Below are 17,992 nucleotides of genomic sequence, written 5' to 3'. Positions count from 1 at the left end.
AATTTGAATAGAAACCAAGGTCAAGAGGAGCAGAATAAGGTTTCAGAATCAATATGTTATCCTATTGAGTTAATTTTGTTTTCTATTTAATGAGTTGTCCTAGTTAGGACACATTGTCGGAGGACATCCTATGGTTGTTTGGAGGACAGAAAGTAGGTGTCTCTTGAGCCCTAGGTGCATATCTGAGAAGGAGCTTGGGTCTACTAGGAGAGGTAGTATTTTGGAGGCCTAGTGGTTGATCCATTGAATGAAGAAGTGGCAACCTAAGTAGGCTAGTGAATCATATCTAAGTTAAAAATTGGAAAAATACATTTGGTCGAAGTCTAGAGGGTTAGTTATAAGACAAAAGAAGGAAGATTCTCACAGTCAAGAAAGACTTAAACTTCTATGTAATTGCAAGTTGAAAGAAGGGCCCATTTTGGAGGTTGAGTTGCATAATAGGCCTTCCAAAACAAGGTCACATATCTCTGTTGAAACTACATAGGAAGAGGTTCCTTTGGTGAGGATTTTTTGTTTTATTTTACATATATAATGAAGCCCTATACATGGTTTATTGGTGTAATCTCATATTTGTGATTTTTTAGAGGGAAGATGTGAAGAAGATATTTGTAAAGTAAGTTCAAGAGTTGGTTCATCATTCACATATTTTTGAAAACCCTAAGGACAATGAATAAGTGGGCATTCACTATCAAGTGGGATGTGCTTGGAAGGCCTTTGATAGTAATCTTGGGGCAACCAAGACACTATTAAAAAGAAGTTTGATCGGTGTCCTAAGAACTATCAATTTGATACAATAATAGGACAGTTAGAGGACTGACAAGAAGTTTTATTTGAAGACCCTAAGAGTTAGCTATCTTGGAAAGATGAGAATAATAGCTAGAGGGCAGAATTATTTGAGTCTATGGAGATTTGTTGACTGGTAGAGACTAATTAGAAAGGTCAACCAAGTTGTGTTCAAGGTTGACTGAATAATAGATTGGTTGGCCTTGCTCTGTGATAATAATTCAGTTGAATAAATTGTGTGATGGACTATATTCAAGGCATGAAGTAGTGCAGGAAGAAGTTGGAAACAGTTTAGGATGCAGTTGGTGAAGGCCTCAAGTAGAGGATCATGGACTATTAGGAGGAATATTTGGAGCCTTAGTTCAAGAAGTTTCAAGATGAGAAAACTCAGCAATAAGAGGGTTGATTGAGGAAGCTACAACAATAAAAAGTAGTTGATGTAAGGGAAGTATGAGTACTTTTGCCACAAGCTAAGGCTTGTTGATGCACTCTCCCTATTTGAGAGGGAGTGATCTTAGATATATCCTCTTAGGTTAAGAGGGATTAGGTAGGACATTGGTTCTCCTTGTGTCATGTACTAGGCCAAGACTAACTGCCGCAAGTCTAGTGCATGCATCATGGATAGGGAGAATGGATTGAATAAACATGGTTCTCCTTGTGTCATGTATTGTGATGTATTAGGATTGATATACTAATTCAAGTACATGGACATGGATAAGGAGAATGGTTGATCGGATAATCATATTGGACAAACATTGTTGATTCATGTATTATGATGGATTAGGATGGAGATCCGAAGTTAAGTACATGGATTTGGATAAAGAATGGTTTGATGGACAAACATTTCTTTGAGGGAAATGGTCCAATAGAGGACATACTTTGAGTATCCTAGGTGGATTATGTACCTCAGTGAGGCAGTATGGTGTCCCATGGAATGCCTCCCAGTATTGTGCTCTGATATAGTGAGAGATACAATTTTCCTGTTGTTATGCTCCTAAACCAATAGATGTCATATATCATGATTGACTTGATGGGCTATGTAATATATTCATACCTTTACTTGTTGCAAAGGTTTTCCATATTGTTAAAAAATCAAACAAATTTAAAAAATGTAAAGAGGGTATACCCTAAAAGAAAAATCAAAGGGTGAAAAGAAATAAAATGGTCAAAAAAGTGAAGAAAAAAGAACCCCACCAAAAGAAAGACCAAGGAAAGTTTGCAAGTCTAAATGCCACTACTTTTTACTCTTATGTAATAATCAAATTGTGTTCAACTTGTAACTTATGCCACAATTGGTGAACAGTTAAATAATTTAAACTGGACTAGTTCATATTTTCAATTGTTTGTTTTAGAGATAGAGAATAAAATCTGACCAAACTGTTTAATCTTGGCAGATAAGTAGATAGGGAGAGTGAATAAAAGGAGCTCAAGAGTTTAATCTGAGCCCTTGGATGTAATAAGGTTAGACTTAGATAGATTTCTATATGTAAAAGAAAAAGTGTTATAAGGGTTTTCCAGTCCAAGTGCACCCTAATAAAGAATAAAAAATGTCAGGCTAAAGTAGGTAGGGTAGGTAGATGGTGTTGCAGAATTACTTGTGATGGATAATGTCTCTAAATGTGTTAAGTTTCATTTTTATCACAATTGTAAGGCAGACATTTCACTTGACGCAGTTCAATCAAAACAAGGTCAAATAATTAACTTCCCTTCACATTTTTCCCTAAAGATTTCACTAATTCCCCATAAAGTATTAAGGTCTTTGAAAGTTAAAGGGGTTCAGAGCATTTCTCTTACTTTTGGAGGGACCGGACCCTCGGCTCAATAACCTAAAAGCCTAAAGTACTTAAAAACAATCATTCATTCACTCTCATAAGTCTTTTCCTAAGTAAAATCTTATTTTACTTAGGAAAATTACACAATATTACATAAAACCCCTTTTCACTTAAGCCTAAGTTAAATGTATACTTTGATGTTTTAACTTAGTGCTTTCATTTCATTTATCATATTAATCTCTGACTTATATTATATAACTCCCAAAGAGATTCACCCTATCCCGTATTATTAAAAATATATTAAAAATCCCAAAATCTTATATATCACGACCCGGTTAAATATAACCATAAATAGTGTTAAAGTCGGGTTAATGAATTAATCATTGATTCATTAAGAAACTAAGCCTCCTGATGCACGAAAAGGGATTAAATAACCCTTACGGTTAGTTAATAGCCTTCCCATCCATTCACGATCACCTCGATATAGTTAATTAACTTTTTAATTGAACTGGGCCCGCCGCAGTAAAGCCCTGCCGTATCCCTCGCCCGTCCACCGCCCGATCATGCTCCCCACATCCAACAATCATTAGTGATATCGTGCCCCCCTGGTGACCGCGCTTTAACGCACGATCACCAGGCGGTTTTCAAAACCGTACCCTGCCACGCGTCAGGCAATCCATGGAATCGCAGTCCCCCAGCCGAAAACTGCCCACCTCCAAAAGCGGTGCGAGCACATACCGCTTACCGCCCCTCAAAAAATGACAAAATGTCATTTCCCTGCATACGTCACCCACCCGATAAATCCAAAAACCCCCCGCCAACCTAGATTTTGCAAATGTAACCAATGTAATGTCATTTTCACTGTTATATGTTGCAACTATGTTCCCATGCAAAACATCGTTCAAGTCAACTGTTCGAGCTTACAGACCGCCACCTGATCAAAAATCTTGCAGTAACTCAACCCGGAACCTGTCATTCAACCCATCATTGCACTGTCCATTTCCTTGATACAGGTATTTATCCAATTTTCACTGAAACCCTGTAATTTCGGCTTTTTACTGAAAATTCTACAAGAAAGGGCCAAATTCAGTTCTAGTCCAGCCTGTGTTTACCATAAAAGTTTCCAAATCTGTTGTTTGGCCTATTTTCTCACAGAAAACCCAAATTCCATTCTTGAATCCACAAGAACTAGAGATGGAAACCCCCATAGCTCTGAATGTCACACCCATGAATGCCCCTCATAAAGATTTAGATTATTTTCCCCTGGCCGATAAAGATTTTTAGATAAAAGACTTATCTGGTCATGCAAACCACCTTAAAATCTTTTTCCATGCCAGAGATAGCTATCTGAATGGATCTAGCATCTTAGGACTGTGGGAATCTAACCTTCCCATGTACTTCCTCCCTTCAATCCATGTTTTCCTAGATACCGTTCATCACTGCTATGCCAATTATGACCCTAATCAAAGAGCAGTCATGTCCCCAAGTCAAACAATCCTTTTTCCCATAACTTCTCAGTCGATCAATGAAATGCTGCAATTCTACTCCAATCTTGCTCTCACTCCCCTTTCTATGGGATACTTACTTGAAAGAGCTCCCCAATTGTCTCAAGCAGAACTGACTCGCATCTATCAGATGTTCATGGACCCTAAACATCAGCCTAAAGGCCCACCACCTTATCTGCAGGTTTACTTTACAAATACAGGAAGAATTATTATTGATATGATAGCCTCAATTATGGGATTCAACTCCAGATAATATGTTGATGAGATAACCTTGGTGTTATTGTCAATTTTCACTCCTGGATAGCCCCCTGCTATCAAATATGATTATGCCTCCTATATTGCCAATGAAATTCATGACCAATTCCTAAGACTGGACAACGAAGGAGTCTTCAAATACACCACTTTTATCTATCATATTATGTTGTATCATCAGTCAGACAACTTTCCTTTCCCTGTCAAGAAACTTGACACCAAAGGCAATCCAAGGTCTGTCATTTTTTGGAGTCCAATTTTCCATAATTCCCTTGAGACCCCTTACACCTACAATGAGTTCATTGACCTATTTGTCCATCCAGCAACCACTTTATTGATAGGAGTTTCCCCTCCTAGGATAAATGGTGATATGAAGAAAATCCTCCAACTCTCCAAGCAGTACAGGATAGGTGACTGGTACCTATATAAGAATCACAGAGAAATCAGGATTTATGGATGTGAACTCTGCCCTTTTAAGCTGCCAAAGTATGTTCCAATGAGACTTTTTGCATTGGAATATTTTAGGCAAATGATAAATGCAGACTTAGTCCTTTTTTGTAATGCTAAGAAGAAAGCTCAGCTTAGAATCAAGAACCAGCTAGGCACTTTTGTCTGCAACACTAGGGAAGCATGGAAAGAAGCAAAAAAAAAAAAAAATAGAAGAGCAACTTAAGTTACAAAAGAGTTTTGAGTGGAAACCATATGATCCTAACAGTTTTATATGTGATAGGAGAATGAAGAACAGGTTGTCCCCATATATTCACCATAGAATTCCAGAAATTGAAAAATATGAAAATATGGATGAATGGAGGGAAGGTACCCTAGTAGAACATGATAGTGAACAGGTCAATTTTGAGAAAGTTAAGAGAGATCTTGAGAAAACACTTGAATTGGATTCTTTTGGGCAGGTATCATTTAAGTTATCTCAAAGATTAGGAGTTGGTGCCTCCAGTGCTGAAACCTCTCAGCAACCTGCACAGGAAACAAGTATACCAGCTACAGGGTCATCCAAGGGAAAGGAATTAGAGACTAGCTTTCAACACACTGAACAGCCTACAATGTGCAAACAACCTGAAATTTCCAGAGAAGAGGCTCAAATACAGACTCCTCCCACTCATATCAATATAAGGGAGCCTCCAGTTCTGCAAACTCTTCTAAATGAGGAAAGAAACAAAAAGAGAGACAGGGAAAAAACTACCCCTGCCAGTGAACCATCAGGACAGCCTGGAACAAAGAGATAGAGATTAAATCCCCTTTCAGAGGAGGAATTTACAGAAGAAAATACAGATAGTCAGAGGGAAGAAAGAGTGGAAAGCCAGCAAACTTTCCCAACAAGAGGAACATCCACTAGCTCTCAGAGGCAGGAGCTAGAAAGGCAGAAAAGCATAGAGATATCTTCTTCCAAGCCACCAGGGACTGATGCCTCAGACATCAAGAAAACATTCACAGAAATAAAAGCCAGGAATGATCCATTGAGGCTGCAGGTTTATAACCAATATTTGAAGATGGATCCTACAAATCAACAGAGATTGATGTCAGCCTATGACATCAAAGAAGGCAAGATGATAATGAGCTATTTCAAGCCCAAGGTGTAGCAACCTAGATCAGCAGCAGATTATCTCAGAACAAATTTTGAAGTCATGGCAAAGGGTATTCATCCTTTGGACCAAATTGAGTTGCATAAGCAAACGGGGGAAATGATTTACTCAACCTTGACTGGCAAAGCAATGATGGCCCACAGGTTACAAAATTCTTTGGACAACATTACTGCTCAACTACACTTGGAAAATGCCTCCTCTCAAGCCAAAGATAATAGAATAAAAACCTTAGAAGAAATAATTATTGGATTGGGCTATGATCCCAAAGATGAAAAGGCTACAGAAGCCTTGATCAAAAGGAAAGATGAAGATATTGCTGCCCTAAGGAAGCAACTAAAACTGCCACCTTCAAGACATCCATAGACTGATGAGTTTATAAAGAAAAAATCTGAAGAAGAGCTGATGGATTTACTGTTAAAGCTCAATGAACGACTAAATGATACCGAACAAGCAGTTGAAAAGGCATTGAAGGATAAGAAGGGAGAGTCGACCTCCTAGCCTCCCAATGTAATACTAGTAGTATCAACAGTAGTCCCATCAACTCTTGGAGCAGCATTGGCACCAATTATTCCAGTAGTCACAGCAGAGGGAGTTACAGGAATGGCAACAACAGGAACAGCAGGAGTAGCACAGGGCAGTACTGCTAATTCGAGCACAGAAGAGCTAATAAAATCAATGGATGACTTGAAACGAAGTTATGATCTCTCAAAAATAAATGTTGCAGAAAAGACAAGAGAGATTAAAGTGTTAGAAAACAAAATAAAATCATTGGAGAAAGATCTTACATTTGACAAGCCTCTAACAGAAATCAAGAGAATTCTTTGGGCCAACATCACTCAATCCACAAATGATGTTTGGCCATCCATCCAAGTGATTTTTGAGCAGATTGATCTTGTGAAGGCAGCCCAAGAAGAAGTCCAAAGGACAAGAGCAGAATTAGGAAAAATGCCTGAGGAAGCCAACGGGCTCATACATTTTTTGAATACTAGAAATAAAGAATAGCTGGAGGGGTTAGGCACTAATGATAGGACAGAAACCATTTTGGAAATCAAAAGGGTATTAACCAAGAAAAATTTGATGCAGAATTTAGAAATAAGATGTCATGACATGCAGGCAGAGATTAATGCTTTTATGGAGAAGTTGATATTATGCAGGGTAAAGGACTACCCAGTCCTTTAGTGAGTAATGACAGATTAATGAGGCATAAAGATTATGTGGAGAAATTGAATAAGTATGCAGGCAACTAAGCAAGTTCATCAACAAGTGCATAAGGAATAAAAGCACTCCCTACAGGCTGAGTTCTCTATGACAGCCTAGAGAACTTATTCTATGTCGAGCATGAACTGAAGCATTTGTTCCCAATTCAGCCTACATTTTTCAGGTATACAGAAACAAATGAAACTCTCAGAAATCTTCAGAAAACCATAATACCACAGCCAAAATGGTGGGAAGAAATGCTTGAAATTTTGTAATTTATTCTAGGTAAAAGGTAAATTTTGATTTTTACAACAATCAATGAAGGTAAAGAGGATGAAAAGAGATCAACAGATAAAGAGTATCAAATGCAGGTAAAGTGTATTAGTAGGAAGGTCAAAATAGAGCAGCCAGCACATAATTACACCAAGAACAGCAAGAGGCCAAATCATAGGGCCTAACTCCAGCACATTCTCGAAAATAGGGACAGCAAACCATTCGGTTGCCTTATCTGTCATCTACGAGGTCTTCTAGCCATATTTTCTTGAAGGATATGATTAGTCACCCTAGTTTATATCTCACTTTGTTATGAGATATTTCATTGTAAAAAGTTTTGTATAAATACCCCCTCAATTGGAGTATTAAGGGTGGATTCTTAGACATTGTTGTAATATTGACTATTTTGGAATAAAATGTTCTTGGACCAACTACGTATGGCTTGTTGGATAAAGAATTGAAGCAAAGGACTTTTCACAGATTTCTTGAAGAAAACACTGGATCAATAAGTCCTCTATACCTTATGTTTTAAAGTTTTCCTTGTTTATTATATCATCTATGTTTCACACCTGAATGATAAACGAAAAAGAGTAATTCAGAATATGCTTGATTGCACTCTGTTTTCAATCGTTATTATTCTCCATGTTTTCTTCTGAATTAGGATAAACAATGAAATCTTAATTGCTCCTATTTGCTAGTACATTCATTTTGATTATTTATTACAGAATACTTAATTGCTCTTTAGTAGTAATCATTCAAGTTCCCTCTTTAAATATGTTGAAGGATTCTTAACTGCCCTTCACCCATTTAAACCCATTCCATCTATTCCAAGTCTTTATTTGTTCCCTGTTTGACCATCTTGCCCTATGAAACCATCTTTTGTTAAGAAACCAAGTCCAATTAAGCCATCTTCTTTGACTCCATTAGCCCAATGGCCTAAGCTACTCAGTCTTACCCCTCTGCTATTGAATCTCACCACCCAAACTCAAACAAAACTCCTAAACTTCACAACTAGCCTAATATCTTTCAAAATCAAGCTAAATCATAAAGAGAGAGCCCTCTCTGAGTACAGATTGGCTAGATTTTGTACTTAAAAGTTGGTTTGTGGTTACCTCGGACCCCTTTCCTCTTCCAACAACTTCAAGGAAAATCTGAGTGATAACACCTATCAAGGCCTTAGTAATGTGACAATGTTGGTTATGACAATATTATCAGCTTTGGTGCTTATCAATCTAAATCCCTTCTTATGAGAATATTTCAACTATGAGATAGACCTGTTGAGTCATTATGAATACCTCCCTAGGTAAGAGAGAGTGTTGGAAAAGTAACTAGGTCCATTCGTCATATTTATCTTTGTACTTGTGTCAATTTGTATTTCATGTAAAAGAAGAAAAAGAATTTTATTAAAACATGGGTTTCATTGTCAAGTCTAGTTCAATCATGTTCTTCATGCTCCTAGGGTTTAATGAGTCAAAAGAGTCTTTGTATATGTAAAAGACCCATTTGGGCATTTTGTAAGAAGAAAGAGAAAATATTTTTGAGTCTAGAAAGACAGAATGACCCCCAATACCAAGTTGGCCCTACCAGTTAAAAGTCGACCTAGGATAGGCATATTTGACCTCTTGAGAGGGGTATATAATGGAAGAAAGTTCGACATATTTGGAGAGACTACACAAGTTTGGTCTAAAATAAGAAAAAGGAAGCAAGAAAATGAAGATCAAGAAAACAAGAGAAAGATAAAGAAGAGAAGAAAGATTTGAATGCATGCATAGATTCTCTCACCCGTGTGAAGCTAGTGTTTCTTAGAAAAATGTAGGAAGCTAAGGATTGCAGGTCCAAATTATAGACCTGAGATGGAGGACCAAAATTTCGACTTGGAGAAAACTTTGTGAATTTTGATCATCTTTGACTTGGTGAAACTTTGACTTGATTGAGGAAGGATTTTTTAGGGTTGACTTGCTTCTTGGAGGAGGTTTTGGTCTTTGGGTCTTGGAGGTCTCATTTTGATCTAATTCTATAAGAAGAGGATTGTTCGAATTTCCCCAATTGTGGGGTTTTTCCCTAGCATGGAGCTTATGTCTTGTGTTCTTTGTGTTTTTCTGATCTTCATGTTTTAGTAATTGCTTGATGAAGAAGTAAACCTAAATAATAAAATGCCAACAAATATCACAAGTAATTATCAAGTAAGAAAAATCAACATTAATCTATAAAGACATTGATTTTCCAATAGAGGCACGGTAGCAACCCTGCATGGGGTTCAGAACAATGCCTCAAATTTAAAAAAAAATGGTAGGTTTTGCATCTGTTTTTGGTGGTTTTCACTTTTAGTGGTTTTTAGGCACATGATTCTTTTCCCATGGTTTTGTAGATCCGATAAAAGGAACTATGGTTGTATTATAAAGGTTAGTAGATTAGGGCTTTATGAATGTTATGGCATATACATATTGTATTGTAACATTGTAAAGATAATATATTGAAAAAATATTGTTGGTCTTCTTAGTTTTGAGTTTCCACGATAATATCTCTCTGTTAATGTGTGTGTTTGTCATTGAATTTTTTTGTTTGATTGAGAATTTATTTGCAGGAATTATTTGTGTAAGGTTAAAACCTACAATAAGTTCAAAGAAAATAAACAAAATGGGTCATGCCATATTTTATTGGTGAATTCAAAACCCAAGAAGAAAATTGATCTTCAATAATAATAATAAAACAACAGTGGATTGGACATGAACAAAGTTTATGTTAAGGAAAAATTGTGTTACAACAAAGTCTAACACCCCTAAATGATATCCCCAATGTAGGGGCTAGTCTTATGCAACTCAAGGCTACCCACTATCACCATAGTAGCTCTTCCTCTCACTTTTGGTTGGCTCTTCTCCAACTCAAGGGGGCTTCCCTAAGAATAGGATTTCTCAAGGTATAAGAGTCGGCTTAAGCAAAAATATTTGTAGTAGTATAAGTGGAATAATGAATGGTGTGAGCATGAAAGATGAAGAAAAATACCCAAGACCAACTCCCTAATCAAACATTGTGCAAATAGTGTCAAGGAAGCAAAGATCAAAGGGGGTGAATGTATGAAGTTGTAGGGAAATAGGTATTGTTATACATGCCACAATTCAACCCTAGCTTTTTGATTTATATTGTAAAAGAATTTCCTTGGAAATCTCAATCTTTTATTCAAAACATTGGTATGAAGGTGATGCCATATCATACTAGTACCAATTACGTTTATTGGATATAGGGGAGATACAACAAGAAGAATATTAAGATGGGTTAAGTTCCAATTATGCAAATGACTCATGGTTCATTACCAGGACTTCACATCAAAAATACAAGGGTCTCCTACAATAGAAATCAACTCATGAAAACATTACAATCATAAACCCTCACAATACAAAAATATATACCTCCATTGTTCCACTCAATCTCCAAGCATCTGACATACAAATAATTCCATGAGAAGAGCTCCTCAATCCCAAAGTCCCAATAACCATTACATTGAAGAGAAAAGCCCCTATTTAGAGAGTGTTTTTTTTCTCTCGTATAATAAATAATTATTCTTTGTTAACAAATTCCAAAACAAATAAATAATATAAATTGTAGCTAGACACTTCGTCAATACATGGTTGAGCTATCACATTATGTTGACACAACCCTCTCAAGGGAAACTTGCCCTCATCTAAAAAAAAAAAAAACCTTATGAAATAATAAAATAAGAATAAATTACATCATCAAATTTTAGAGGGAAAAAAGAAAAAATTACTTTTTCAACTAGTATTTTCAACTTATCTCCCTATGGGTTTACTCAAATTTTGAGCGAGAACCCTTGTTGGATGCAAAGTTTGATTCTTCATCCAAGGAGTACCCATGTTGCATATTTTCGATGGACCCTGCTAGACCCTGCTATACGTTTTTTCATATATTTGTCATTTTTCTTGTAGCAGAGTCAATCAAAAGTATGCAATATGAGTACTCTTTGGATGAGGAATTAAATTTTTCTTCCAATGAGTACTCCCACTTGAAATTTAAGTAAAGCATTAGGGCGATAAGTTGAAAAAAGTAGTTTTATTATTTTATTATTTTATTATTTTGTTATTTTTTTAGTTTTTTACTCCAAAAATGGTGAATCATCCCCCATGGTTGACATCATCATATTGAATCTTATTGGTTCTTATAAATTTTATTTTGGTTGTACATTTTTCTTAGGAGGCCCATTTTAGACCTCAAAATTCCTCTAATGAGAGGGTGTACAAATAAAATGGCATGAGAACTACGTTAATTGTAAAATGTCCATATAGAATTTGCCCCCCAAGAATGGATACATGCAAAATATAATTAAGTAATGTTCAACTTAGAAGGATGTACTCAAAGAACCACCTAAAAGAGCTCATGGAGTGCACCATCCAAGGTGTATGACAGATGAAACGATAATATATTCTTCCTAGGAGAATGCTCCATAACTAACCTCAACAAAAAGCAAGTGGTTCACAAAATGCATTTAACCAATCCATGTGTGAATCCCAAGGAAATAAACTCCATGTATGAATGTGCAAGATGCAAGTAGATGGAGTCATTCACAAGAAATGTAGTTGTCAAAACCCAAACTAGAGAGTGAACCATCTCCAAAAGATAAATCTGAGATAGGGGAAAATTAGAGTTTTCACCATGCTAAAATCTAGTAAATCATAAAATATATACCTCCATAAATCGTAAGAAGTGTCTGCACAACTACACCCTTAAATAATATGCTACAAATGCAATGAGATGAACATAAAAGAGCATACAAAATCAACATGAGTGGCCCACCAAGTAAGCCACATGCCTCCCAACAAAAGATCTCAATAACCACCTCCAATAAAATAATATATATGCCCAATAAAAGAGGTGAGGGCACTCTCCAATGAAAGTCAAATGATGCAAGTGTAATTGAAACATCGATGCAATAAACATGAGAGAGCACCAACAAGAGGTTCACCCTAGAAATATGTGCCATGTAGTTATCTCAACAACCCAACAAATAATATAATATCTCCATGTGAAGTGTACCCTAGGAAGAAGTACCATAGAGGTTAGAAGTCAATGCTTATGCCAAATCCATGTGTTGTTTTCTAATACCATCAACAAATTAAGCCAAACCATGTGCACAAAAGAGTGTGCCTTAGGAGAATGGATTAACATATCCAACAATAAAATTATCATGAATACCTTTGACACTGTTGTCCTTTGTTGACAATTCCTAGCTAAAAAATTGTGTCAAAACAACTATGATGTTTGATGTGCCTTTCAAAATGGTTGGTTTTATCCCCTAAAATTTACCGATCAAACGAGAATTGTACCGAGTACCCATTTTTTTGAGGTAGCAAAAAAATCATCTGATTTTGAAAAGCATTGATTAAAAATTCATCCTTTTCATTTTTAGCATATTTTTGACAATTTAAATTTTCTTATGTATCTAGTATGAACATTTGTTTTAAATCTTAGTGATTTTCATGTTGATTTTGATAAGTGTTAATGCATAATCAACCCCTTTTTTTAGAGGGCTTATTTTTTTAACTTTGAATTTTCTAATCTATTAAGTGTGGATAACTTTTTTTAAATGTTGGTGAATTTCATGCAGATTTTTAAAAGCATTAACTTTTTTTAAGGCAAATTTTTGACACTTTAATATTCTTATGTCCTAAGTATGCACAACTTTTTTTAAATGTTGATTATTTAACCATTTTTCAAGTTGTATTATTCCTCTTCTTATTTTTTGTCCTAAGATGTTTGTTTTTTAAGCGCTTTCCAAACATTTGTTTTTTGTTTTTCTTTGCAATGTTTTTTTATAATGAAATTTTATTTTTTTTGCAAAGTTTACAAAAATAATAACATTTATATTTTGAGGTTAGGAATTTTTTTATATATTTATATATCGTTAATTAATACTTCAATACACATAAAATAATTGTCACTAAAAATTAATAAGCTTAAGCACTCGACCAAAAAATACACATTTTGCATATATATATATATATATATATATATATATATATATATATATATATATATATTTCAAAAGGGTATATATATTTCAAGACCCTTTTGCTAAATAAAAGCTTTTTAGAAAAATCGAAAATTTTATTTTTTTTTAAATAACAAATTTTATGATTTTTTTATCAGTTTTCTATTCAAATATGATGACATTTTAAGTTTTTTTTTTCCAAACAAAATGATTCATATAATATTTTAATTAAAAATAACAAAAAAAAATGTTAAAAAAATAAAACATATAATTTTAAAAAATTAAAATTAAAAAATAAAAAACAAAATCCTTAAAAATAAAAATTAGAAACATAAAAAATTAAAAATACAATTAAATAAAAAATAAAAAATAATAATAATAATAACATTGTAAATAAAAAACATTAAAACAATTCTTTTTAGGAAAATTTAAAAAAAAAACATTAAAAATAAATTGAAACTAAAACATTGAAATTAAAATTAAAAACATTAAAAAAAATCAATTAAGAAAGACATTAAAAAATTTAAAAATAATAATTCAAAAAAAAAAAAAAATTGACACCCCTCGAACCCTAGGCGGAGCAAGGCTGATTTTGGGAATCGATCTTGCCTGCCCAAGGCCCATTGGGCCTCAAGCCTAGGTAGGGTGGAGAGTTGCACACAGCCCCTCGCTTGTCGAGGCCCAAGGCCCTGCGCACCCTAAGCGAGCAAGGTCGATTCCCGAAATCAACCTCGTCTACCCAAGGCTCGCGAGGCCTCAAGCGGGGAGCTGCACCCACCCAGGTTATGAGGCCTGGGCGGGGAGCTACATGCAGCTTGTTGAAATATGTAACTAGGTTTGGTCTTCATAAGGACATATGTAATCATGATTTTATGTATTTAATGAAAAGAGAAAAATAAATTTATTTTTGTTGTACTTGAGGCAAGGGTTTCATGCTCAAGGGAAATTTATTTTTAGGTCAAGTACCCATTGAGTGCTTCTATGGCTTGTTATTTAGTCTACAAGTCAATTGAGTCATTGTCACGTATTGAAGGCCCATTTGGGCATGTTACATATTGTAAAAAGAATTTATTTGAGTCAAAAGACCCTCCAAAGACCTTGTCATGGTGCAAAGATGAAGTCGGCTTACATGGAGGGATAAGTCAGCCAAAAGATAGAAAAACGTACCCCTCACAAGCCTATAAATAAGAAGGAACTTGAACTCATTTGGAGACTCACTCAAGCAAGTTCTATATTCTCAAGATAGAAGCTGGAAAAGGATGAAAAAGAAGGAGAAGAACTAGATCAAAAATTTTGGGCCTCTCTCTCTCGTGTTAGGGTTTCTACATTTGTTGGGTAGAAGAATTTGAAGAATTTGTTAGATAGAATAATTTTTTTAGCAAAGGAATTTGCTGGGCAGGTCAAAGTTGCAGAAGAATTTGTTGGACAAATCGAAGTTGCAAAAGAATTTATTAGGCAGGTGGAAGTTCCAAAAGAATTTACTGGGTAAGTCGAAATTGCAAAAGTTGTTGGGAGAATGGTTTGACTTTGTATTGGATGGTCTTGGTAAAGGGTTACAGGTCTTGGAATTTTTCAATTGAAGTTCTATAAGAAGAGAAGAATTCTTGTGGGTTTTCCTCTTAGTCGGAGAGGTTTTGTCCCTAGCTGATCGCCTATGTCTTGTGTCCTATTGTCTCATTGATTTTATTGTTTGATAGTTGTTTGATGGTAAATAATAATAATAATAATAATCAAGTGAAATAATAAGCTAATCAAGTAAAGTAAAAATTTATCACTAGTTATCAAAGTAAGAGAAATCAACTGATCTAGTTGCCCGTAGATCTCTCAACATGGTATCAGAGCTAAGGTGATAAGATAAGGAAAGGTAGCTTAAAGAAGGCCACTCAAGGGCTGAAGCACTAGAAAATCATCTAAGAAGCATCAAGAATTTAGATCAATAAATAAAAAGAATCCTAACACCTAACAAAGAAATAAGAATGAGAAGCAAAGCATCTTAGATCTATTTTTGGGCCATATTCCTCCACATGTGCGAAAATTAGGGCATCATCTTGCAAAAAAAATTCTGAAGTATAAGCTACTCCAAGAGAGTCAAAGTTTTGGGGAAAAAATGTCTCCCTTTCAAGCCGAATTAATTAGAAGAAGATTACATCTCAAGAGAAGGAGAAAGGAGACAAATCCACCCATCTTATGGTATCTTGAAGAATCTAGGGCATTTAGATATAGTATGATTCTTCTAGACTTGATAGAAATTTGTGAAGAACTTTTACAATTTATCTTGTTAGCTTAATATTCTTTTCTTCGTATTAATGCAAGTGTGTTTACTTCATCAAACTACTACCAAAAACACATGAAACAAGAACACAAGATGTTGGCTTTCTACCAGGGAAAAACCTCTCTATCTTAGAAAGTAAAACCCTTTCGTAAATTTCTCTTATTGAAGCTTTTATTGATCAATGCAAAACCCTAGACCCTTGACAATAATATCCCAAGCATAAGTTAAGTCCTTCCTCCTTCCTACACTTTGATTCCCTAACACTTTGTCCTTCTCCTTCCGGTACTTTGTTCCCCAACACTTCTTCCTCCTCCTTTCGGCACTTCATTCTTCTTTCAACTTGTTGATAGTCCTTAGTACACTAGCTCTATAAGAGACTCCAATATTTGATCCTTACTGAGATCCTTCACCAAGAGGATACCTTCTTTCTTTTGACCCAATCAAGCTTCTTCTTGATGTATAGTGCATAGTTGATATAGTAGTACTATAGCCCTAGTTTCTCACACGTGTGGGAGGTTTCCCTTATGCTTTTAGCTCATTTATCCTTCGCTTGAGAGACTCTCTTCTTCACTTGAGTAGGAGGCCTTATAGGCCTAAGTTATTAGCCAAACAAGGAGGAATATGTAACTGTGATCTTGCTATTGTTATATCCGCAAACTGCCCTTCTTTTCTAGCTTGTGTGACTGTGTTTCTTCCTTAGAACAGCCCTATAAACTTCGGTTTGTGGCTCTCCTTCTTCGTTGCACTAGAGGCTCCTTGTACTTCGAATTTATTCACCCTTTCTCGGTCTTTCTTTTTCACTAATTTCAGAGGTAGATTACTTTTCGTTGGAGAAGTGGACAACCTCTATATATAGAGGATTGTCCCTCCTTTAGGTCGACTTGAGGCTGACTTGACTTTTCTTGCTTCAGAATTGCTTATTTGATGATGTCGTTGCATGGAGAAGACTTGACTTTTCTTGGAGAGATATATTTTGACTCTTATAAATATATACATGGTGTAACATGCCCTTAAGGGTCTTCAACATTTTTAAAAATGACTCTTTGACTTACTTATAGCACTTTGACATGTGCTAGACCATTTCAATGAGCAAGAAACTCATTGATAAATATAACAAAAATAATATTTCTTTTCTTGAATAATTACAAATATCAAAAGTACATTTATGAAGACCAAACCTAGTTACACTTTCTTCAACACTCCCTCTTAACTAGGGAGGTATTCATAGATCATTACAAGGTGTTTGTCTATTTTTCAATCTTGAAGAATTCACATAATAGAAACCAGATTGGCAATCCATATGTTATAGCATCATAGTAACCAACATTCTTCATAGCAAGGCCTTGACTAAAAACTCTATCTCTCATAAGATCAGAGCACAATGTTGGTGAGACCAACGACTTTATAGACACCTTAGTCATTGTCTCTCAAGGTGCATACCCACCAGGGTGTTCACTGAGTATGACCTTCTAGGACTATTCGTATCTTGGGTTCCTATCCCTCAAATAATATCGGCCCTCTTGCCTACTCTTGTCTTGGATGCCCTACACATCCTCAAAGAGTATCAGATGCCAGATTATTACCCAATGCTCCCATTCTTTCTTCCCAAGTGAAGACAATAACTTTGTGTCTATCTCTTCCTCTTAATTGAGGAAGACATGCCCAATTTTCCTCTAACAAGGAACTTTCCCAAGATGCTTTGTAAGTGGGAAATTTTTAGAACTCCCTCTTAGCTAGGGAATTTTTCATTCATCAACAACTTCTTCTTCGTGGGTCCTTCAGCTGCTTGATATCCTTCTTTCTTTTGATGTCATGAAGTCTTTGTTTGAACTTCTTCTTGGTAAGGCACTAGCCATCGATCACTTTCCTTCCTAGCTTGTCATTTCATTTCTCCTTCGTGGAAGGTTGCCTTATTGATGTATGTCAGGTTTTTTCCTCATCTAGCTATGCTTTAGAATACTTATCACATAGATTCTTAGTTGTACTTGCTTGTTACCATACTTCGATTTAGTAGCCCTTCATGACTTCACCCTTATATTGCTTCAACATCAAATAGTGTTCTTGCTATATGGCTTCTTCATCATGACATATTTGTAGAGTTGAATCAATTATCTGCACATTAATATCTCCAAGGCCTTCATAGGTGTCAAGGGTCCTTTTATCTTTTTCTTCCTTTGTTAGAGTTGTCATGCCTTCTTTCAGGAGATGTATTTAATGGATCTTTTTAGATAGTGATTATTTGTGACCATGGTGTTCTTCACATGTTTGATCTCTTTCTTCATTTTCTTCTTCTTGGATTGATTAGTCAACCACTTTATACTCCTTATGGGAGCACTTCT

Source organism: Pinus tabuliformis, chromosome Q, assembly GCF_031772625.1.
Source record: "Pinus tabuliformis cultivar Carrire ecotype Pingquan chromosome Q, CPIR1, whole genome shotgun sequence".
NCBI classification, from domain to species: Eukaryota; Viridiplantae; Streptophyta; class Pinopsida; order Pinales; family Pinaceae; genus Pinus; species Pinus tabuliformis.
This window is presented reverse-complemented; position numbering follows the sequence as displayed.